Source organism: Benincasa hispida, chromosome 12, assembly GCF_027475165.1.
Source record: "Benincasa hispida cultivar pf3 chromosome 12, pf3_genome.v1.1, whole genome shotgun sequence".
Lineage (NCBI taxonomy): Eukaryota > Viridiplantae > Streptophyta > Magnoliopsida > Cucurbitales > Cucurbitaceae > Benincasa > Benincasa hispida.
In genome coordinates, this window is record NC_143489.1 from 14,825,779 (window position 1) to 14,850,555 (window position 24,777).

The 24,777-nt window shown below is 28.2% G+C and overlaps 2 pseudogenes across 2 annotated transcripts; both read left to right on the forward strand.

Moving 5' to 3' along the window:
* The first annotated feature begins 784 nt into the window (after positions 1 to 784).
* On the forward strand, positions 785 to 1,443 carry LOC120068226 (14 kDa proline-rich protein DC2.15 pseudogene; annotated as a pseudogene). The gene has a single exon (XR_016524961.1). The product of XR_016524961.1 is annotated as a 14 kDa proline-rich protein DC2.15 pseudogene (transcript).
* Positions 1,444 to 7,431: 5,988 nt separating this feature from the next.
* On the forward strand, positions 7,432 to 8,103 carry LOC120068035 (14 kDa proline-rich protein DC2.15 pseudogene; annotated as a pseudogene). Its single transcript, XR_016524960.1, has one exon. The product of XR_016524960.1 is annotated as a 14 kDa proline-rich protein DC2.15 pseudogene (transcript).
* The last annotated feature ends 16,674 nt before the right edge of the window (positions 8,104 to 24,777 follow it).

Sequence of the window (24,777 nt, forward strand, 5' to 3'; positions counted from 1 at the left end):
TATATAATATAATATAATATAATATAATATAATATAAACCACTTCATTAAGAAAGGCATTGTGTTAAAAATAAGAAGAATTCAATTTGTCTATTAAATGATTGCATTAACTTGAAAATACTTCCACTGTATTGAGAGCCATATTTACAAAGCCCTCACTATAAGAAAAATTGTCATCCCTTCAAAGCTTTAGATCATATCAACATTTCTAATTAAAGAAAAAAAAAACTATTGATGGGATGTGGGGAGCGAAAGTATTTTCACCAATAAAAATATTTATATGCATTTTAGAACTACATTCATTTAAAAAAAATAATATTTTTTTAATGTCTGATTAGAGTGAGATGTACACAAATAGATTGTACGTTATTGTGGGTGAATTTTGATATGACACAATAAAATAAAAAAAAATCAAGATAAGATAAGAAAATATTTGAATCAGAACTATTTTTCTTTGTTTTGCATGTTCTCTATTCCTCAAATTACAAATTTATAATTGTTGTCAACGTGAATATCGAAAATATTTTTTTCCATCAAAAATTTGACATCAACATACACTCATAATGGACTCAAATATTCATCTACCATCTCATTCAAAAATGCCCAGCACTTTGCATAAACATCCTTTAAATCTGCCAGCTAAAAATATCAAGAAAATCAGCACACATGGGTTACCTATCCTATAGAAATATTTAATGGTTAGTGGTATCAATATTATTTTTTCACAAATCCATTTTTTTCTCCTCATCCTACCTTCCCTCAACCCTATAAAAACCCACACAACTTCTTCCCTTTCTCCCACCACCAATCCCTAAACTTTTCAAGAGAGGCCCTTCTTGGAAAACAAAAACAAAAACCAAAATCAAAATGGCTTCCAAAGCTACAGCCTCTCTTGCCTTCCTCCTCTCTCTCAATCTCCTTTTCTTCACCTTTGTCACAGCTTGTGACAATTGCTATGTCCCTGCCCCACCCAAGCCCAAGCCATGCCCTCCTACAAAACCAACCCCTTCACCTGCCTATGGAAAGTGTCCTAAGGATACTCTTAAAATCGGCGTTTGCGCTAAGCTCCTCGGTGGCCTCGTCGACCTTACTATCGGCAAGCCCCCGGTGACCCCATGCTGCACCTTGGTTGAAGGCCTTGCTGATCTTGAAGCTGCTGTCTGCCTTTGCACTGCCATCAAGGCTAGCGTTTTGGGCAACAAGCTTAACATCCCTCTCCACCTCAGTTTGCTTCTTAATGTTTGCAAGAAGAATCTTCCCAATGGATTCCAGTGCTGATTTTAATTAGCTTTTTCCTATTCTTGAATTCTTGAGTGTTTTGATGTTTGTTGTTCCAAAGTTGTCTAAGTTTTAGAATTTATTGCAAATTGTTCTCAGTTGTTTAATTTTGAGCTATTCCTTTTGGAGTTGAAAGGTTTGAATAAAATTTTGCCATATTGGTGAATTTATGATTTGTAGTTTTGAATATATTTGCTTTTTTTCAAAGTTAAAAGAGAATGTATGGACTCAACTTAGAATTATAGACTTATGTCATTTGACAAAAATTATTTATATATATATATCAAAAGAATAGTTGTCCTACATCAAAAAGATAAAATGATTGCCTCCATGTATTCACACTCTTTGTGATTGTAATAATTTTTTGCATAGTAGATTTCGTTCTAGTAGGTCTGAGTTAATTCTCAATTTTTTTTAGTTTTCCATGTAAAAATCAATTGGCATTGGAAGAAATAGTCCATCTATCTTATAAAGAGCGTAAGGTCCCTTAATTTTTTCACTGTAGGATCCTCAATAGTATGTAAAATTTTGTACTACTTGAAATTTTTCTACCAACGTATGGGATGATAATGAATGACACGAGCTAGTGTGGTGAATTTCGATTGAATCTAAGGGGAATGTGAGTCCCCCACACTATTTTTAAAAATATGTTGACAAAGCAATAAATGAAGGTAGTATGAAAAAATTTCCATATATACTACCGCAGTACTTAAAATTTTTATCATAGTACTCATAATTTTTTCACTGACATATGGGTAGATAATGAATGACATCGACTAGTGGCTAATGTCTATTGAATTTAGGTTAAGTACTACAAAACTTTTTAATACCCAAATGTTATTGGGTCAAGTATCGTTCCAGATGATATTAGTCGAAGTGCATGTAAACTGGTCCGAACACTCACGAAAAGAAAAAAAAAAAGAAAAAAAAAAGAAAAACTATTGGGTTCAGGGTTCTCAAGCCCCCACAATGTTAATGTTTATTAATTAGGTAAAAATAATGTCATGCATTTTCTCTAAGATAGTACCATGACTCGGTGGCTAAAGAGCCTATTTAAAATTATTTGGTTAAATTATATAAAAAAAAAAATTCTGAACTTTACACTTTGTGTAAACAATGTCCTTGAAGTTTCATAAGTTTCAAACACCCTTAAACTTTCAGAAAGAGTTCAAAAATATTCTTGTCGTTAGTTTTGGATGGAAACCATTAAAACTTTGTTTCAAAGATACCCCTAAATTTTCAAAATGTTTAGAAAATAATCTTAACTTAATAAAAGTTCAAAAATACCTCCACCGTTCGTATTTGATCAGATACCGTTAATTCCTAAAATGACTTTAAAAATAAAAGAAATAAAAAATTCTCTTAGTGATCAATTTGTTTGAAGTTTTCTTAAGTTTGAAAAGAACTAATATTAAATTAAATTATATAGATATTCTCATTTTACTCATATATATACTCTCATATTCTCTTAATTTTTCAAGTCTTAGTTTACACCAAATTTCTAAACAACCAAAATAAAAAGAAAAATGTTAAGTTAAAACATAAAATACCACAAAATTTTACAAAATTCCAAAATCAAAATCTCCATTTGAAACATAGAAAATGATAAATAGTCAAATTAAAAAAAAATATTATCCTAAAACGTGTTGGTTCTTAGGAATTTAATATTTATTTGAATTCTTAGATATGTTATCAAGTAAAAGAAGCTGTCAGGACGTTTCAAATGCAATTTAAGCTTAAATGGAGCAATTAAGAAACAATGGGAGGCAAAATGGTGAAATCGAGAAAGGGGAGGGAGCCATAACCTTGCTTAAACGCTACGACACTTGTGCCCTACACCATTCACAGAGACAATCTACTAGGCAAGCGTTGCAGTGTTGCCCTACGATGCCACATCGCTCTCCATTTGATACGCACGCATGAAGAGGCACTCCTTTCAATCTGCTTTCCAAGGCACTTCGTGAGGGGGTTTTTAGCATTGCACTATTTTGGTATGTTTTGGTTGTTGAGAAAACTTGTGTAAGCTAAGAATTGGAAAATTAAGAGAAATATTAGAGTACGTATATGAAAAAAAAAATGAGGATATCTAGATAATTTATTTTTAAACTAGTTCTTTTGGAACATAGGAAAACTTCAAACAAATTGATTAGTATGATAAATTTTTTTAATTGTTAAAGTCACTTTTGTCACGAGGAATTAACGGTTTTTATTCAAATACTGACGATTGAGGTATTTTTGAACTTTTTAAGTTAAGGGTATTTTTTAAACATTTTGAAAGTTCAGGGGTATTTTTGAAACAAAATTTTAACTGTTTCTATTCAAAACTAACGACAATGATATTTTTTGAACTCTTTTTTAAAGTTCAATGATATTTTTTAAACTTTTGAAACTTCAAAAGCATTTTTGACACAAAGTGTAAAGTCTGTGGGCATTTTTTTTATAATTTAATCGAATTATTTTTAGGTGTATATAAACATTTTTTTCTTAGAAACATAAAAGTATTTTATAACATAGAATAATTGTAATGGGTAGTACTTTTAAGGCTAATAATTAACTATGTAGCAGTATTTTTAAATAATTGCAAATATAGCAAAACTTATAGTAGTAGACTTTATCACTGATAGATTCCGATTATTAATATAGTCTATCACTAATAGACTCTGATAGCTGGATTTAAATTTTGCTATATTTGTAAATTCTTTTGCATTGTGCTATATATCTGCTAATACATTAGGCCTAATTGTTATATTTGTCACCCTTTTAAAATATAAGCACTAAAAATGCACGACTTTAAAACTCCAGACCAATCTTATAATTTAACCTTCACTTAAAATATTTTTTTAATATTTAGAAAGTCAATCCAAATAGATCGTAAGTCTTTTAGTCAATCTTTAGATAACAACTTATTCTCACGTAGTGTAGTTTTAATTAGATAAAAAAAATCTAACCTCTAAAGAAAAATTGCATATCAAATTACTATAAAGATTAAACTGAACTCACTTTAGTGATATATATATATATATATATATATATATATATATATATATATATATATATATATATGTGTGTGTGTGTATCGAGTGATGATTATAACGCACGTAATGATTAATTGTGTTATTTGATATAATTCTTGTAATTAATTTAATATATTTGCATAATTTCGGAATCTTATATACTTGAACGTCGAAGCTATCTGGCAAAGTATCATAATATTCGAATTGTTTCTCCTTTTAATTGACAATCCACATGTTCGTCAAGGTTGTAATGCAATTATAAGCCTCCAAATTGGTTTTGAGATTGGCTACTTCCTCTATTGTCAAATGATTTAATTTTGAGATACATCATATTATCTAATAAGTTTGTGGTTTACTAAAGTTGAAGGTAGTAAAATTTTGGTTTATATTAGCAAAATTTTAAAATAAATTCAATAATGCATAGTGAAAATTCATTAATATAAAATTATGTTAATATTTTAAGAAATTTATTTAAGTATACAGTTGTACTGAAATTATGTCTAGAAATAAAAGGCTGAATGATCGGTAGAATTTGTTGTCTGATTTCGAACCAAATAATTTAACCGTTCTTACCTAATTTTGCAACAATGGTAGCACAAATGGTTTACAATTCTAGATAATCGAAAAGGGGTTGTGAGATTGATTGATTGCAATAAAATTTAAATAGCATAAAAGTAAATATAGGACAGTGAAATTTGTGATTAATATGTTAAGAGGACCTAATTTGGGTTATTATGGAAAGAACTCTAAAATCTAATATCATAAATGGATAGAGGACAAAAAAATGAAGAAAATGAGTGGTCATTCACCTAAAACGACCGTCCGGATAAAGATATATGACCTAAAAATCAAAGTGCAATTTTTATAACGATCATACAACGCCACAGCGTCGGGTTGTCATTTTCTCTCCCTTTTGAAGTCTCGGATGCCCTTTTTAACTTTTAATTGCTCCAATTTAATCCCGAACGACCTGTAACGCTCCAAAATACTTGTATTATTCGAGATCTTACAAATATAAACATTTAAACACATTAAATATCATAAATGGATAATATTAGAGACACTAAGATAGCACATTTTCTGTGCTATCACTGGATAAGAAAATAATTAAACTAAAACAATCCTTTTCTAGACAAAAAAAAAATTATAAATGAAGAATACAAATATAAATACTATGATATATATATTTATATATACAGAAAGGGCATATAATGTACATAAATAAACTTGAAATTATACAATAATCTATTCCTACTTTTACATGAATAGTCCAATGGACTACTGTGACCTAATTTACTTTTTTCGTCCACCTTACAATTCATTTTTTTATTAAATAATAATAATAATAATACCAAAAGATGTATTGAAGGAAAGGCTCTCACAGTTATGAATTCCAAATGGCCTTCTTTTCAAAACCTATACAAGAAAGGAAATTTTTTCCAAAATTTTGAATATTGTCCCCTCATAAACAAGAGCAAGTATCGACAAGAAGCATCAAAAGAGAAAACAAGATATATTTGATAAGTGCATAAACAAAATAATTTGTTATATATATATATATGTATGTATATATATGTATGTATGTATATATATATATGTATGTATATATGTATGTATGCATGTATGTATGTATGTATGTATCGTTTTAATATACTAATCAATGTATGTGAAGTATATTCACATTATCAAGTATATTTGTAAACATTTGTCTTACTGCCACGATCTACTGAGATTCAACCTTTCGTCGTTCTGATTCGTTTTAAAGAAAAAAGTATGTCTGTAAACGTACCAAAAACTAAACTTTGGTATATGCGATATATATTTACATTTTCAAGTATATTTTTAAACATACAAAAAAAACAAATCATGGTATATGAGATATACATTCACATTTTTTAGTATATTACCGGTATATTCGACATAAACTTGAGATCTCAATGGAGAGGTGATGGGTTTTCATCTAGGAATATGAAGGAAAATAAATGAAAATTCCTAAAAGAAAGAAAACATTAATTTAATATATCACGCATTAGATGAATAGTAATCGAAATTAATAAATAACAAAAAAAAATCAAAATTAAAAAAATGATGTTAATAAAGAAATAATTAAATATTTTGAAATTTTTGAAATAATGGTAAAAAGGTTAAATTCGTCAAAAATTAAAGAAAAAGCTTTTGATAGAATAATTCAAAATCTAGGACATTTATTAAATATATAGTGTACAAAGGATTTTTTATGTAAAAATCTCAATATATGAACCAAAATAGATTCAAAGAATGAGAGAGGACCATAATAAAGATTCGATTTGAAAAAATTTTCCCTTATTATGCAGGTCACTCAAATGTCAAATCACAGTTTATCACGTGGTAAAGTCTTTTGTTTATACTTTTTTGAATTTTTTAGTGTAATCCAAGATGGTACCGAAAGATGCATTCAAAAGTCTTTTAGCGATGACAAGTGGATACATGGAGGATTGTAATTGATAGAACCACTTGTTAGCACTAAAAACTTTTTGATGGTATTAAGTGTAAACAAGAAGGTTACCAACTTAAAAATGATGAATCTAAAGAGGCATCATCTTGAAAGGCATGTGACCTAATAATCTTGATAAAATATACATGAAAATACTCATCTTTATTGTCAATTAGTTTTGAAATAAGCTATGTGTTCGTCTAACAAGGTATCAAAGTCCATGAAACCCAAATTAGAAATTCAATCTATAAAAAAGATATGATCCAAGAATGGTGAAACCAAACAAGTACCATCTTGAATGAGCATGTTAAGATGTATTTCACACTGAAAAAGAATGAAGAGACTTCACAATAATTATTAAATACACGATATTACTTTTTTTATTGTCAATTGATTTAGAGATCAACTTATATTTATTTAATTTTTTTTGTTTCCTATGGATCAACTTAATAATGAGAGAGAGAAAATGAAAGAAAAGAAAAGGGGGAAAGTTTGATAATATTCCCAATCCCATCACATTCACAAACGTCCAAAACTTTTTGCCTAAACATCCAAGCTTCAGCTTCTTCAAAGTTCAAACCCTGCCAGCTAAAATCCCATGAGACCACACATGGGTTGGGTATCATATTATTTTTAACAAATCATTTGTTCTTTCCTAAACCCTATAAAACCCCATTTATTCTCTCCTTTTTTGCCACCACCAATCCCTCAAAATCCCTTTAGAGAGAGAGAAAGAGAGAGAGAGAGAACCCAAATGGCTTCCAAAGCTACAGCCTCTCTTGCTATCCTCCTTTCTCTCAATCTCCTTTTCTTCTCCCTTGTCTCAGCTTGTGACAATTGCTATGTCCCTGCCCCACCCAAGCCTAAGCCATGCCCGCCCACAAAGCCAACCCCTTCCTCTGGCTATGGAAAGTGTCCTAAGGATACCCTTAAAATCGGCGTATGCGCCAAGCTCCTCGGTGGGCTCGTCGACCTTACCATCGGCAAGCCCCCGGTGACCCCATGCTGCACCTTGGTTGAAGGCCTTGCTGATCTTGAAGCTGCTGTCTGCCTTTGCACTGCCATCAAGGCTAGCGTTTTGGGCAACAAGCTTAAAATCCCTCTCCACCTCAGCTTGCTCCTTAATGTCTGCAAGAAGAATCTTCCCAATGGATTCCAATGCTGATTTTAGTGTCTCTTTACTCTATTTTTAAATTTTCGAGTATTTTGATGTCTTGTGGTATGGGGACTTCTGTTTTAGATTTCATTCCAAATTATTATTGGTTCTTTGTTGATTTTCTTCATCGGATCTTTTCTTGTTGGGGTTGAAATGTTTCAATAAATTTTTGCAATTGGTGAATTATGAGTAGTGATTTTCGTGACTTTCTAATCTTGAATATTCGTTTGTTGAAAGTTTTTAACAACTTTTAGACACTTAAATCTGAAAGTCTGTAATTAAAATTTCTGTAACTTGACCAACGTTATTCAGAATGGTTCGGATAATAATTTTAAAACATAAATTTAAAAACTAACGATCGAGAGGAGAATAAAATTTGTTGGGATGTCTTGAATGTGTTATGTGATGCTCCGACGATTAAGTACGAGCCTGCCTTAACCGTATTTATATTATTTACATTATTTATGAAATTGACTCTAGGGTTTAGAGGAGTGAGCTATATAAACTCTTTAATTCTATTGGTGTCTCTTGATCTGTATTCTGATATTTTTTTCTCTCTAATAATAAACTGCTCTCTCTCTCTACCCTTGGACATAATTAACATCCGTTACTAAAGCACATAAACCTCTACATTGATTCTCTACTATCGTATTTTATGTTTTTCATGTTTTCAAATGTGTTTTGGTAGCAAATTTAGAATCAAATTTGAATTATGAGTTACGTAAAATACAAATTTGAATTATGTTTTTTCTCTTCATCTATTTTCTTATTTTAGAATGTGATGATGGTGCTAAAGAGATGTCAACCTAGTTGAGATGTCCTAGTGTCGACTGATCCCCTTTACTAGTATCTTGTTAAAAAAAACATACATTAAGTTAAATTTCAATTATAAAATTTGAATAGTCATTGTTTTACAATATTATATAATCTTTAATTATTTAATTTTAGCAAAGATGCAATGAGTTTATTGTTGGGTTTTATTCCCTAAACTAGTTTGAAAATGTATAAACAAATTATTGATTATTAATAAAATAATTGTTATTTTATTGTGCATCTTAATATTGCATAACTCGATCTAATAAACAAAATCTAAGGTTATTTACATATGACTTGAACTGTATGTAGTTGACATACAATGGATTTCGTTCAAGTAATAATCTGAAGGATCTATAGTATATGGATAGGGTTGGGTACCTTATCTTGGTAACACTACAGATACGATCCACTTTGTAAAGGTTACAGATGATGTAATCCAAATCGTTCATGTGGAAACATGTGAAAGGGGATATCCTATACAATGAGTTTGTATAAGACTAAACCGCAAGATAATTAATCTCTCTATAGCTTCGTTGATTGAAAAGATTAATAGTTCGTTGGATGATCATATATAACCCGATCTTAATCCTGAGTGAGTTATGTACTTCTCGTCATTTGGTTAGCACGGGGGCGAGTGGACCCAACTACCAACTCAATAAGCTGGCCATTTTGAGGACTTGAGCGAGTAGGGAGCTGGGAACATAATATCACAAGATGAAATTCACTTCTTCTCGTATAGGAAAAGTAGATGAGTAGTTCCCTTAAGTACTAACTTCAGAACTTGAATAATGGGCCCCACCCTGTCACTGACCCGAGAGGGACTTAGTTTATAATTGGATCATAAATAAATTATTCATTAAAGAATTAGTGGTACTTAAGGATATAAAGGTAATTACAGAGGTAAAACGAATAGTTGACCTAGCTGTAATTATGAACAACTCGTGAAGGATTAACTTACTAGTAATGGTTAAATAGCAATATATTCTATAGTGCGAAAAGTGCAGCTGTGGGTACTTAGTGGAGTGACCCATAGTTAATGAATGTTGAATAATGTAATTAAAGAGTTTAATTAGTTAATTTTGGATCATTGAAGCTTTTAATCTGTAGGTCTATTAGGTTCCCCTGCTAACTCACAATAGATAAATAAGGATCGTGTTTTTTGAAAGAATTATTTGAAATGTTCAAATTAATTTAGGGAATATGTATTAATGGCTATGATACAATTAATATAATGTATATAGATACGTTATAATATATACTTAATTTTAAATTAAACTATATGATATGGGAGAATTAATGTATTTGAATTTGATTCAAATATTGAATTAATATAAATGTAATTTATATTAAAGTTATAGGTTATAAATAATATGAATTAGATTCATATTATAACTATAGGTAAGGAGAGAAATGTACATTTGAATATGATTCAAATATTTAATTAAATGTTAGATATTTAATTAATTATTATTTACTTAAACTAAATTATTTTAATTTAACTTAATAAAATCACTCCCCTTAACGAAGAGGAGTGGTGAGTGGTGGAAGGGGAGTTACAATTCTCTCTCGCACTAAAAGTATTCCTCCTGCATTTTACAGGAGAAAGTATTACACACTCAAAAGAAAAATTATCTCTGTCTTAAAATCTCTCTCAATTTTACACAGAGAAGTTCTTTGTAGAAAAATTCTTCTCCCTCTCTATAACAAAGAAGGCTCCCACAAGTTGATTCTCATCAAAAGAATAGCGGGAAGATCTTTTGGAGGCGTCACTATACGTGGAAAGAAATATTGCTATAAGATTAGTTCATTGGGAGAAGAGATGAAAAGAGAAGAAGTTTTTCAAGGTTAAGTTTTCTCTTCTTCCCTTTTGAAATTCATGTTTAACTACAGTTCAATGTACTTTAATTTAAAGCGAAATCAAAGCAAAAGTTATCTTTCGCTTCCACTGCGGGATTCGACCCCTTAATTTATAACATGAAATAGAATATTTTTTAAATTTTTTATATGTTTACTGTAATTTTGCAATTTAAAACTTCTAACTAAAAATCGAAATATACTTATTCATATCAGTTAGATGTGTGATAGACTATATATTTGTTTAAGGTTTATGGAATTTGCTCCTTGGGTCATTTCAGTATTGTCTCAAAATATATCTCATAGGATGTCTCACGGGATGTTGTTTTGCAGAATATTTCTTTCCTTATTTTAAATATTCTGTATTTTATTTTCTCTATGTTGCTTTCCTTGTTTATGGTATGCCGTATTTTAATGGGAATGTTTTTTTTTTTTTATCTTTCCACTATGTTATTTAAGTGCAAGAAAAGTAGCCTTATTAGGGTTGCCGCATATATTTTTGTGTGACAAAGATTATTGTGTTTTGGCAAAAAATAAAAACTCTTTGTGTTGTTCATTGTTCGTAAAGCAATAAATATTCTTGGTTCTTGGTGGTTGATTCTATAGTTGCTCTTGTAGAGGGTCGATTCATTCTTGAGAAGCATTTTTCATCCTTGGGTTGAGCCTAAGGCAGTGTTGGTTGAGAATGTATTCTCATCCTTAGATGATCCTAAGGTAATGTTCATATAAAAAGAGTTCTCAAACTTAGGGGGAACTTAAGGTTTTCAAGTGAAAGGGAATTCACAAGAAAGAGGAAAGACAACCTCATTGTGAGAGGGAGTCTTATGCACTTAGGAGGAGCCTAAATATCTCTTCACTAATATTCACATACTCAAGAGGACCCTGAGTTCTATTAAGAAGGAATTTCACATTTAGGGGGAGTATAAATGAACAAATACGTTAGGCTCTATGTGTGTCATTGTAATTATCACTATTTTACATATAAGTACAACATTGTATACGTTTGACTTTTTCATATTAGTGAAATATCTTTCCTGAGCACTCTGCCCTCTAGACATTGGTGGTACATCACCGAATTAGGTTACCAAACTCTAAACGTTCTTCTCTTAATTTGCTATTTGTAATTTACTTGTTGTCTCTATAATTGCTTGCTAAGGACATCTTATTTAACATTTGTATCTATGTGACAAATCACCTTAAAATTTCAATAACTTTTTACCATATATGGTAATAAAAAATAACTTCTACCATATATGGGATCATTTTTAGTTTCCTATTTTCTAAAACTATTCAAGAAACACATGCAATGCAGGTAAATCTTGTAGTTTTAATTAAACATTATAAAAAATTGTAGGTTTTAGCATGAGACAAATAAATATTATATAATTTTATTTTAATTTCCATAACCTATATCTATTATAAAGTAAAACATTATACCATTTTTTTTATTTGTGAAATCCTAATTTTGACATTTATGTAAAATATTTTTGTTCGAAAAAAAGAAAAACTATATTTTGTTTTTTTAAATGATAAACATTCTTTCTTATCTTAGTAAAAAAAATGTTTGTTTGCTACTATAAAATTTCTCCTAAAACTTTCCTCAAAGTGTTTTTTATGTTATATGATTTGAGAGGACAATAACAGTTTTTAATTTAAGTTATAAATCTCATTAACCCAACATACCTAGAAGTTAATAAATTTATGATATTATATTCTATTTTGTAAGTTTAAAGAAAAAAAATCATTAATGTGCATAATAGTTCTAAGAACCAAATTTCAAGAAAATGTGGAGACAATAGTTAGTATGTTTTTAAAATTAAGATTGAAACTAAAATTAAGAATATTAAATCTATTTATACCAATCATCTTCCTAATTTTTTCAACTATATGTATATCTCTTCGTTCACTTATCTTCTCAAATACTAATTAATTGCTTTTAAATCTCTGGTCTCTCTTTACACAAATTCAATACATGGAAAACAATATGTTAATCAATTGATTGAATGTGCTAGTTTCTATTGAATAATTTATTAAACATTAATAAAATATTTTTATGTATATGTACCTTTTGAGACATTAGGGTGAAAATTTTGGAATGACATAAACATAAAGACTAACATACATCTACAATGAAGATACAAAATAGAAACCTTAAAATTATATTATTCATAACCACTTATGAATATCAAATATTTAAATAAAAATATCAAAATTTATTCTAATTTTTTTAATAAAAAAATCAAATAAAAAAATCCCAATATTCAGATTAGATTAGTTGATCGAATCCATGAAGATTGCGTAATCAACTGGAAAAAAAACGAAAAGAAAATAACAAATATTGTTTTCCCAAGTAACACAAACACAAATAGATAATACCACAACAAGCAAATCCACTAAAATCAATATTATAAACATTACCATAAACCATAATATTTCAAATAACTACTACTTTCATGCGCATTTTATCAAATATTTTTAGGGCATCAAATCTACAAAATTTCCCTATTCAAACAAATTCTCAATGCATTACAATATTTAGAATTGTTGATGAAATCCGCCAAGATTATGTAATCTATTAAAAATGAAAAAAGAAAGGAACAATTATTTAAAAAAATGAAAATTAGCAAACGTCGCTTATAAAATGAAGATTTATTCTAATTAAAAGAGTTGATTACTAAGAGAATTCATGGACATGAAATAATTTGACATTCTCAAGTCTCAAATTTATGAGTTTGCATAATCACTTACCTGAAAAGTTTGATGAGCATTCTTTTAGGTTATGAGAATTTAGTCATCATTATTGTTGATGATTTGAAAATTAAATATGTTCCCTTTGTGATTGTGAAGTCACAATGAAATTGATGAAATTATAAATATATTGAATCGTCATGTAACAATCACTTGAAAGCAGGAAAGGGTGAAAGTTAATAATTGAATTGTTAATTAACTACCAAATTTAGAGGGTATTTTAGTCATTTGCTTAAATAGCGGGCAAGTTGGAGAAGTAAAAATTCTTCTACTTCCATCTTTTAATATAGCAGAGATTAATGCTTGTTTCTTCCCAATTTTTCTATTATGATTCTTACTTATTTTAAATAAACATTTGAATTGACAAATGATTCTAAAATAACACATTTGTAAAAATTACTATATTTGTTTGAGTTTTCAAAATTTGGAATATTAAAAAATGGATTTATCTTTGAAAATATGAGTAAAAGTTACCTTATAAAATATGATAATTACAAGGGTAACACTTTTAAAGCTAATAATTAACTGTATAACAATATTCTTAAATAAATGCGAATATAGAAAAATTTATCCGTGATAAATTTTATTATTGATAGGCTCCTATTAATTGAAAATTCAAATATACTCATAACTCCTAACTTTTATCATATGGGATTATTTTTAGTTTCTTGTTTTTAAAAATTAATACTTGTTTCCTACCAATTTTCTGTTATGATTTTAAATAAACATTTGAATTTCTAGATAAGTAATTCTAAAAAAAATTAAAATTTACTTTATTTTTTAAGTTTTCAAATTTTGGATTGTTAAAAAATGGATGGTCTTTCGTATGAATAAAAAGTAGATACAAAATATAAAAATTTATAAATAAAAGTAGCCACACGTGTGTGGGGTAATAAATTTACTAGTTGGAGATAGAGAAATCTCTTGATATCTTTAAAGTAGTGTCCGGCATGTCGACGGGTTGACCAGCCGACGTGTGGCTCGGCAACGAACGGCATGAGCTGTAATATTTAGCTTACTTTACATGCATGAAACAAATTAGATATACCATATATTATATTAATTAAGGTTAAAATATTATTTTAGTCTATGTATTTAATATTTGTTCAATTATAGTCTATACTTTTTATAAATCGTACATTTGGTCTCTACTACTAGGAGTGTAACAAAAAATCAAAATAAGTAAAAAAAAACCAACCAATAAACCAATCCAAACTGATCTAATGATTTGATTTTTTGGTATAAAATTGTATATATTAGTTTGTATTTGGAGAAACCTAAAAAGTATTGTTTTGAATTAGTTGTTTATTTGAAAAAGCAACCAAAATCGAACCAAATGAGGGTATTTATACCCTTAAAAATAAACTTTAAAATTAGGTATCTTTTAATATTTTAATTATTATGGTGCATACATATTTGTTGTTTAGAAAAAAGGACCAATTATTATAACGCTTGTATTTTTTTTTTATTTGAATAAGTGTCAAGACAAAAACAAAAAATCAAATTTCAATCTATAAAGAAAAGAAATAGACCCAATTTTAATTTAAAAATTAGTAAAGAGAATTGATTCAAACTAAAAGTAGAAATAAAAATAAAAATTTGGAAGAAAAAAGAAAATACCAAAAATCAAGAACCAAATAAAAAATCGAACCAAATAAAAACCAATCTATTAGTTTTGTTGTTTATTGGGCATTGATGTGGATGTCTTCTTTGTAAAGTAACTGTTTTTGTTTGGTTCTTGGTTGACCCCAGAACCGATAAAATTGAATTGTTGTTTGTTTTTTTAACAAAGTACTGGAGATTGGATCCGTAGGCGCACCCGTACATATTAATTAGCTTAACACACCATTAGCACGATCATCAAGTCCCAAATCCAAAAGAGCTTTGTTGATAAAGAACTTTTTAGAGAAGCATGAAGTTCAATGTTTAATACAAAATGCAAGAGAGGTCAGAGAAAAGTTATCCAGTTGAGGATATACAAGAAGCATCATAATTTCAAAAGAGCTTTGATCTAGAACTCCATTGTGCAGTGAAATATAAAATGTCCTCCCAAAGATGTCTAACAATTTTAGCCTTATCTTGGAAGTCTTATTATTCCTCTCCAGCCAGATGCACCATAGATAAGTCGTGAGCAAGTTACTTCATAATATCTTCTTTTTGAAAATTTTCTATATATGAGTCTGAACATAACGCTACTAAAAAATTAGCATTTTTTGATGCATAAAACTTTTTTTTTTATGGTCATGGTAAAAAAACCATAAATTTCTTGATATAATAAAAGTTTATATTTAACTTGACGTACATTAACATTAAAAAAAATATATTTTTTATCAAAATAGTGAATACCCGATTTTTAGATTCTTTGATGATCAAAAACCATTAAAAAAGATCCTTTGTTTGATGGACGATGACCATCAAGAAAGATGAATAACTTAACCGACTAATTACCACCATCGAAACTACTCTAATATTAGATTCGCGGTTATTGCCAGTCAAGAAAAGTCAGTATATTGACTGGCATTGGCGATCAAGAAATAAGACCAAAACGACTACGTTTTGGACTTTAGTACTATACGAGAAGGTCACACGGTTTTTCAAAAACATTGAAACGACGTTTTTGGTCTTCCGAAGATTTAATTACATTTTTGCTCTTTTTTAATGGTTTTATATATTAAGGGTATTTAAGTAAATTAAGTCGGATGGCATTTTTTAAAATAATTTATTCTTCTATTCTTAGGGTTGCATCATGTATCACAGGTGGGTCTAGAAAAATTTTCTGTTTAAATCATTGATTGGTGATCTTTCTATCTTTTTAGTTTTTTTTTTTGTTTGATCTTTCTCTGTGTCTTGTGGTACATATAGATTTTCTCCTTTTAAGTTGCATATACCAATCATTGGATTGCTTTAAGTCTGCTAGTATTTATTTAGTTTCTAGGCTTATATTCTGATTCTGTATGGTTAGGTTTAATTGAATATGTTTGTGGCAAAAATATAGCCATGAACAATGTTTAGCAATTGGTGTTTGAAAGGGTTTTCTCATTAAATTCCTTTCTTTGATTGCTTTTCTTTAAAGTTATATCCCCTAATTTTCACTTGGATGCAAATGTTGCCCTCATTTTCTTGGGTAGAACAGTGAAGTATTTCTCAAATTTAAGGAAACACTTGCATTCTAGAGTTGATGGTCCTCCAATATCTCTAGAAGCTAGGGGTGGAAACGGTTCGATTCGGTTCGGTTCGGTTTCGTTTCAAATTCGGTTTTGGCATTTTTAAAAAATCCATATTATATATATTTTTTTAATTAAAAAAGGTTCGGTTCGGTTTTAAATTCGGTTTTCAAAAGTGAAACCGAACCGAACCAAATTAATTCGGTTTCAAAATTTCTTCAAACCGGATCGAACCGCATTTTTCAGTTTCACTGAGTTTTCGATTCGGTTTTTAGAAACGGTTCGATTTTGCGGTTTGAATGACCACCCCTACTAGAAGCAATTACGAGTATTGTGGTTGGGTATGGGGCTTACTAGCTGGTTTTGTAACTAGTTGTTTTGGAGAATTCAAAGATTTTATTAGTTTTGTGAAGTTGATATTTGTTAGTTTGGAAATTTTTAATTATATTTAGGTGTGATAATGCAAATTTCATATTTGAAACTTGTTTGGGTCAATTATGGTTGCATATGAGGGATCCTTCTAGATCTTTTTCTATTTTTTTCAAATTAATATAGTTAACGGATAAAAAATATCGACAAAAGTGTATAGTTGATGTTTAAAACCCGTCAATAAAAACATATGATGACAGACAATAAAGTTCTATTCTTAACATGCAAAAAATGTCAATAAAAAGAGTTTCTTTATGTTTTTAAAAAATAATTGATGGACAAAAAATGTCAATATTATCTTACTTTGATGTTCGAAAAGTATCAACAAAAAGATTTTTCTTGATTTTTTTTTCATATAGTTGATGGACAAAAAACGTCAATATACCTTTTCTTGATGGTCAAAAACGTCAAGATGGGATTTTTGGTGATGTTCTTTGGTGTCAACAAAAATATTTTCTTTTATGGTCAGACTTTCTTGACGTTTTATAGCCATTAACGTAGACTCTTTTTTTTAACAACAAAGGTCAAATTTGTAGTAGTATACCGACGTACTGAATATCACCCTTAACTACTACAAATTTATTGTTGACTTTTTCAAGTTATTATTTATCAATATTTTTACCATATAAATTTTTAAAACATATTCTTATATGTATTGTATATTATTGTATGAGAATTATATTATTATTTAACCAATTTCGATAAAATGTAATTTCAAGCGACTAAAATTTAAGATTTATTAAAAATATAAGGATTAAAATTAGATACTTAAAAATATAAAGATTAAAATTGAAAAATATAAAGATTAAAATTGAATAAGGATCCTATAATTAATTAATGTCGTGTGTGTAGAAAAAAATGTACCTTATGACATTTGTGATTTTAGTAATAAAATTTGGTTGTCTTTATCTATATTTATAAAATGTAATATAATGTCATTAATTGGAAACTTCGAGTCCAATCCCCATGCTATCTGGCAAAGTATCATTTATTATATCATATGCATGTTTTTCTCTTTTTTTCTCCAAGATCATTATTAATTGGTTCACGGGAAGGGTTTCCCTTTTAATTAAAAATTCTTAACTTATTAAGGACAAACTAATTGAGGGTTGGAAATTGTTATACAATTGACTTTTTAAATTCTGTGGTAAAAATAATTTAGATGGAAAAATAAAAAGTTAGGAATTTTTAAGATTCTTTGGTATTCGTGAAAGCTGAAAAGTTTTTATTTGTTTGGAATACATTTCGTATTTAAAAATAGAAAAAAAATATATATATATATATATATATATATATATTGTAATTGAATGTTTTAAAATTGTATTCAAAATTTATATTTAATATATTTTTACTTTATAGGGATTTGTTATGTTTTAAGAATAAAAAAAAATTAACATTTTTTTTAATGTTAAAAATTTCGTGAAAATATTTGTAGTTGGAAATTAAAAAATAATTGGAAAAAAAATTCAAGACAAAAAATCAATTTTGGTAATAAAAACTCTATCACATATTTCAATTCAACTTAACTTAGCACTCTAAACTACAGGACATGGATTGGGTTCGAAAATTTTTTGGACCAATCCAAAAATTCAGGTTGGCAACCTCAATGACTTGAATAAGGTCTCTAACTTAGTCTAACCCTTAAAATTCGAGTTATGTTGGGTTGGATTTGTCCAGTTATTTATTCTTTTTTTTTCTTTTTATTATATTTTTTATTAACTTAAAATACTTAGATTTGTGTACAACACATACTAATAATTAAAATTTCATAAAACTCAAATGTTAAATATCAAAATTCAAGATATCTATTACAAACTTCATACAAACATCAGAAATATATATATAAGTTATAATAATATAATAATAATAATATTATTATTACTATTAGAAATTAAGGTCAGGTTTGATCAACTAGAACCCAACCCAACTCCAAAAAATATAAAAAATTTAACCCAATCCAAAATTAAAACTAATCCAACTCAACTCTTACAATTTAGATTGAATAGTCTGAGTTGTTCAGGTCATTTAAACATCTCTACTCCAAACACATAATCAAATTTCCCAAATGGGTTCTAACCCTTCAAAATATATATTTTTTTAATTTTCCATAAATTATATTTTTAATGCTTAACCGAAGTAGTGGAGCTAAAGCACAATTGTTAACTTGTAAACAGACCCATATCAAAATAAAAATTTACTTCTATCGTGTAATGAAAGTTTAAAATTGATCAATAAAATTGACAGAAAATATTCCTTTCCACTCTAAGTTTTGATTCTAGTTTCATTTAGTTATTAAATTTCAAAATATTGCATCTTTATTCTTCAACTTTTGAGTTTAGTTTTAATTTAGTTCTAATAAGATTTGAGTTTTATTTCTATTTGTCTAAATTTTAATATTTATATTTTTAACTTGGATTCCGCGTTATGAATTGCAAGTTGAGAGTTATTGTTTGCGTCTCAAAAGAACTCTTTCTCCAAGTTGAAAGCAAGACATGAAGGGTGACCCTACACAGTGGGTCCGACCATTATGCTAATCCCTACAATTTCTCCCTCAGATCCAAATTTAATTAATAAAGTATTTAATAATTATTATTACTAATACACCAATATGAAAACGAATCAACCCGTGCTCAAAGTTTCAATTCTTTCTTCTCACATATTATAAAAATTAATGATTTATATTACTAAATTAGAAAATAATTTAAACTACGTTGGATAAGTATTTAGTTTTTGGATTTCTTTTTTATTGTTGATAAATTCTTTTTTTATTATTTTTTTTAAATTATATTTATTTTGTTGAACTTTTCTACCATCATAACTGTACATTTGAATTTTTATAATTAAAAATCACTTATTTTAGATTTCAAACCTTAACTTGATTTTTAAAATATTTTTTAAATGTATATATAAAAAAAATAAATATTAATAATATTTATAAGTTTAATTTTTAAAAATGATGTAGAATCAATTTCTTATTCTTTAAAAAATGATTAAGAGATTTAGAGCAATAAATCAATAGTGATGTGACATATATGAGTGAACTTAAAAAAAGTATTTAGAGCATAATTATTAAGATTTTTTTTACTACTATGGTTATTTTTGAAACTTAGATCATCTGTAATGAAAATTGATATAATCAAAATGAGATTTTATTGATTGGTGAATCGTAAAGGCCTAAATCACAAACATAAATGAATTATTTTTTTTATCGCATTTACTTAGAATAATGAATCTGTTATATTTTAACAATAAATGTGACAAGATTTATAATTCTCATATTGTTACAATAACAATATATATAACAAAAACGATAATGGTAACGATAAAAGTAGTAGGTCTCATGAAAATACAATCAAATTGAAGACCATCTAGTTCCTCAATTAGATTGAGTGTTTTAATTATAATTTGGAGCTAGATCTCATTGTTTATTATAATTATGGAATACATGTAAACAACAAACGTAATTAACTTGGACCTATTTTTTATTTTATCATTGATGAATTATGTTTCAGTTGAGATAAACGTGGCGGTGGCCTTACCGTGAAAATATAGTTATTTTGAAATTTATTATCAAAATATTGTAGTTTTCTTAATCTCGTCTCTTGAAGACACGGAGCATTAAATTTATCTTTAAAAATATAAAAACTGCACGTTTATCCGTTCAGGAATGCAGTAATTTTTACGAATGAAGAGTTTGGCACAACGGCCAAGGCGCTCTCTGGCTAATTTAAAATCTAAATATGAAAACAAATAAAATATAGTTGCATGGTTTTGGAAAATTCATGTAGATAGAAAAATCACAAAAATATTTATAATTTATAGTAAAAAACTTTAAACGTTGAGTACTTTTGAAATTTTTTTACTATAAAATATAAATATTTTTACATATTTTCTATATTTAAAAAGTCCTTTTATATGTGTAGTAGAATATATTTGTAAGCCATAAAACTAGTTGTTAGGTTGAATTAAAACTATATTATTAATTATTTACGAATTTTCGTTAAAATATTTGTATAATTATTAGTTTATTTATGAATTTTAGTTAAAATTTTTGTATAATTATTATTTTATTATATCATTTTATTTATAACGTACTAAATAATACATATTGTAATAAATTCGCATTTTAAATTTTCAAAATAAAAATTTAGATAAAATGAAAACATAAAAGATGATGTTTTCAAATTTTCACAGATGAGAGATCTCAAAAATAGTTTTCTAAAACACACCTTTTTACACACATATTTGTTAAATTCTATGAATAAAAAATGAAATAAAATTTAAATTGCATACCAAACAAACCTATTGTAGTTTTTCATATTCTTGTCATCCTTGAAATTAAATTTAAAGAGCTCTGTTGGTAAACTGTACTTTAAGTTTATATTATTTTTAAATTGTGCATTTTGATCCATATTTGAATATTTTCAACCCAGGATCTACGTACATCAAAAATCATTTTAATAGAAAGTTGTAACAATATATCATAAAATTTAGGACAGGTTTGGATCATTGACTTAGAAAAAAATTGTTTTGAGTAGTTGTCAAAACTTTGAGTTTTTTTTTTTAAAATGACTTTTTTTTTTTCTAAATTAAACACTTGAAAAGTTATTCTAAACACGTATTTAGTATGTTGTAATGTTTTGCTCAAATTGGGTCCGGCTCGTAGAATGGTAAACATATTTATATATTGTATTTTCTTGCATCATTGTGTGTGTTTTTTTTTGAATAATATGTGGGGTGAGAGAATCAAACCTATGACTTCAACATTGAGATATAGTACAAACGTTGTGCAAGTTGAGCTATGTTCATTTTTTCTCTGGTATGAGAATTATTATTTTTATTAATTAACCAATTTCAATAAGAATTAGCTTTGAGGAACTAAATTTTAAGATTGTTTTATTGAAAGTATAGAGACTAATCTTTGATATTTGAAAGTATAAGAACTAAAGTTCAACAAATCTCAAAATACAGAGACCAAAATGGTATTTAAGTTATAGCCTTAAATTATGAAATCTCCAACAAGATTTTTTTTTTCTTTTTTTACAATCTTGATGCTAATAAATTCACACTTTTAGAAATTCATTTCCAACAATTCAACCTTCTCAATTTTTTTTTTAAGAACTAAAGAGATTTGTGTTAAAATAAAAAAATAAAAAATAACTGAACATCTTGGACTACTCATAGGGTTGGCAATGGAACGGAGTGCAGCTGGGAATGCCTCCCCTTTCCCCGTCCCCTTGGGAATTTTTCATCCTTGTTCCCCCCTCATCTCCTATTTTGTGGAGTCGGGATCGAGATTGGGGAATCCCTATATAGGAATCGGGTTCCATCGAGGAAAATTTTCTATCTTTTTTTGTTATTTTTCATTATTTTTTATTTAAAATCAATTAAAATTTGGTACTCATATTGAATTTGTAAATATTTTAGGTAATAGGTTAGTATTATTATTGGTTTATAATATAGAAATTAATAATTAAAAAAATATTCTAGCATTTTTATTATATATTTAATAAAAAAAATTAGAGTTTATTGTATTATAAAATTAAATTAAAAAAAATTAAAAAAATAACAAAAAAGATGACAGCTTATGAAATATAAAGCTACTGTTTTATAAAAATATTATAAAGTTACTCTTTGCATGTGTGTGCATAAATAGATATTAAAAAAAATTAAAAAAGAAGTATTCGAGGCAAGGTCGGGATCGGAGATTAGGTAGAGATACTCTTCCCATCCTCGTCTAGGGATCCATTTTGTGTACTTGATCAAATCGGGGGATTCCCTGTGCCCTAATTGGGTGGGTACCCATGGAGTGTAAACCTTAGAACGTATTTTCCTCAGTAATCATGCTTGAGTGTATTTGACGCTTAATGTACATGATTAAAAACTTAGTTGCACTGTTGTGAATGTTGTCATTATGTAAAAAGTAATAGGAGGAAGAAAATATTCTAAGTATTGGCAATGAGGCTCTCGGGTAGCTTAAGGAAGATATCCAACACTTAGTGAGAATCTTGAGAAGTGTAAAGGAAACTAGGCGAGATATGTTGATAAATAAATAAATAAATATATATATATATATATATATAATAACCACCTTATTATATAAATATAGACTATATGTTATATCAAATACAACATATAACCTATAGTTTTATATTGTATTAAATACAATATAACTTATAGTTTTATTTTTTCTCAACATTATATGATATTTAATATAAATCATATTTATACTAAATTCAGTTATATGAATCTCATCCATATAATTAATATTTGAATCATAGTCAAAATTTAATTCCTCTAAACTAATTATGGTATTTAATATAAATCATATTTATATAATTAAATTATATAAATCATATTTATATAATTAAATTATATGAATCTCATTCATATAATTAGTATTTGAATCATATTCAAATTCCTCTCAAAATACTTTATACTATAGTGTATCAAGTACATCATATTAATTGTATCATATATAATTAATTTCCTCAATTAATTTGAACATTTCAAATTAATCCAAAAATAATTTTCAATTTAATCCCTATTGAACTACAAACCTTATGGACCTTTAGATTAAAACTCTAATAGTACTTGGATAATTAATTAAACTCTTTAATTAAATTACCCAACTTCCATTAACTATCAGTCACTCCATTAAAGACCAACAACTGCACTCTTTGCACCATGGATATATTTTTATGTCCATTGGATATAACCTATCAACATTGCAATGACCCTTCACAAATTGTTCGTAAGTACAACTGGATCAAAATTACCACTTTGCCCCTGTAGTTACATCTAACTCCTTAAGTACCACTAATTCCTCTAATGAACAATAAGTCATAGTCCAAATAAGACCAAGTCTCTCTCGGGCCAAGAAAGGATGTGGCCACATTGTTCAAGCCCCAGAATCAGCTCTTAAGGGAGAAATTTATCTACTTACTCCGACATCAGGGAATGAGTGAATTTCGTTTTGCGTAGCTAGTTCCCAGCTCCCCAATCAGACGAATTCCCAAAATGGTAAGTTTATTGAGTTGGTATTCTGACCACTCTCACCCATAAAAATCAAAGGACCGCCTTAATGAGCAAGAGTTCACAGCTCGTTCAGGATTCAGGTCATGTCACCTATGGTCATCCTAGTGAAATGTAAGTCTCTACTATTAACGGTGTTATATAATGAGACTAATCATTTCGTGGTACGGTCTTATACAAACTCTATGTATAGGATACACTCGCTTATATATCTTCACATGAATGATTAGGATTAGATCATTTGTAGCACTTTACAACACTTGTAATATCTACAAAGCGAGTCATATTCATAGTGTCACAAGGATAAGGTACCCAGCTTTGTCCATTTATTAAAAACCATTTAGGTTATTATTTAAATAAGATCCACCTGTATGTCTGTACATACTTGTGTAAATTATATAAAATAACCTAGAATCTTAGTTTATTGGATTGAGTATATGCTCATAAAATAACAATTTCTTTATACAATGTTTATAATCTACAAGGATATAAGAGATTTAAGACATCAATCCCAATAAGTAAGGGTCAAGGAAAGGTAGCATACGTGCAGCTAAGTGCCTAATGCCAAGCATTCAAGGGGTGCCAAGACAAGGTGTTAGGCATGGGTTGCAAGGTGTGTGTCAGCCATGAGGAATTGAGGTTAGAAGTTAAGTGAAGACCGTTTGACGGTGTAGGCGTTGCCATTGGTGAGCAACATAGTCTTGGAGAAATGCGGAGTGTGAATGTTTAGACGTTATTTTGAGCTAGGATGGACGGACAAGGCACCTAATGCAAGACGATGAGATGTTGGCGATGTGTTAGTATTGGTAGA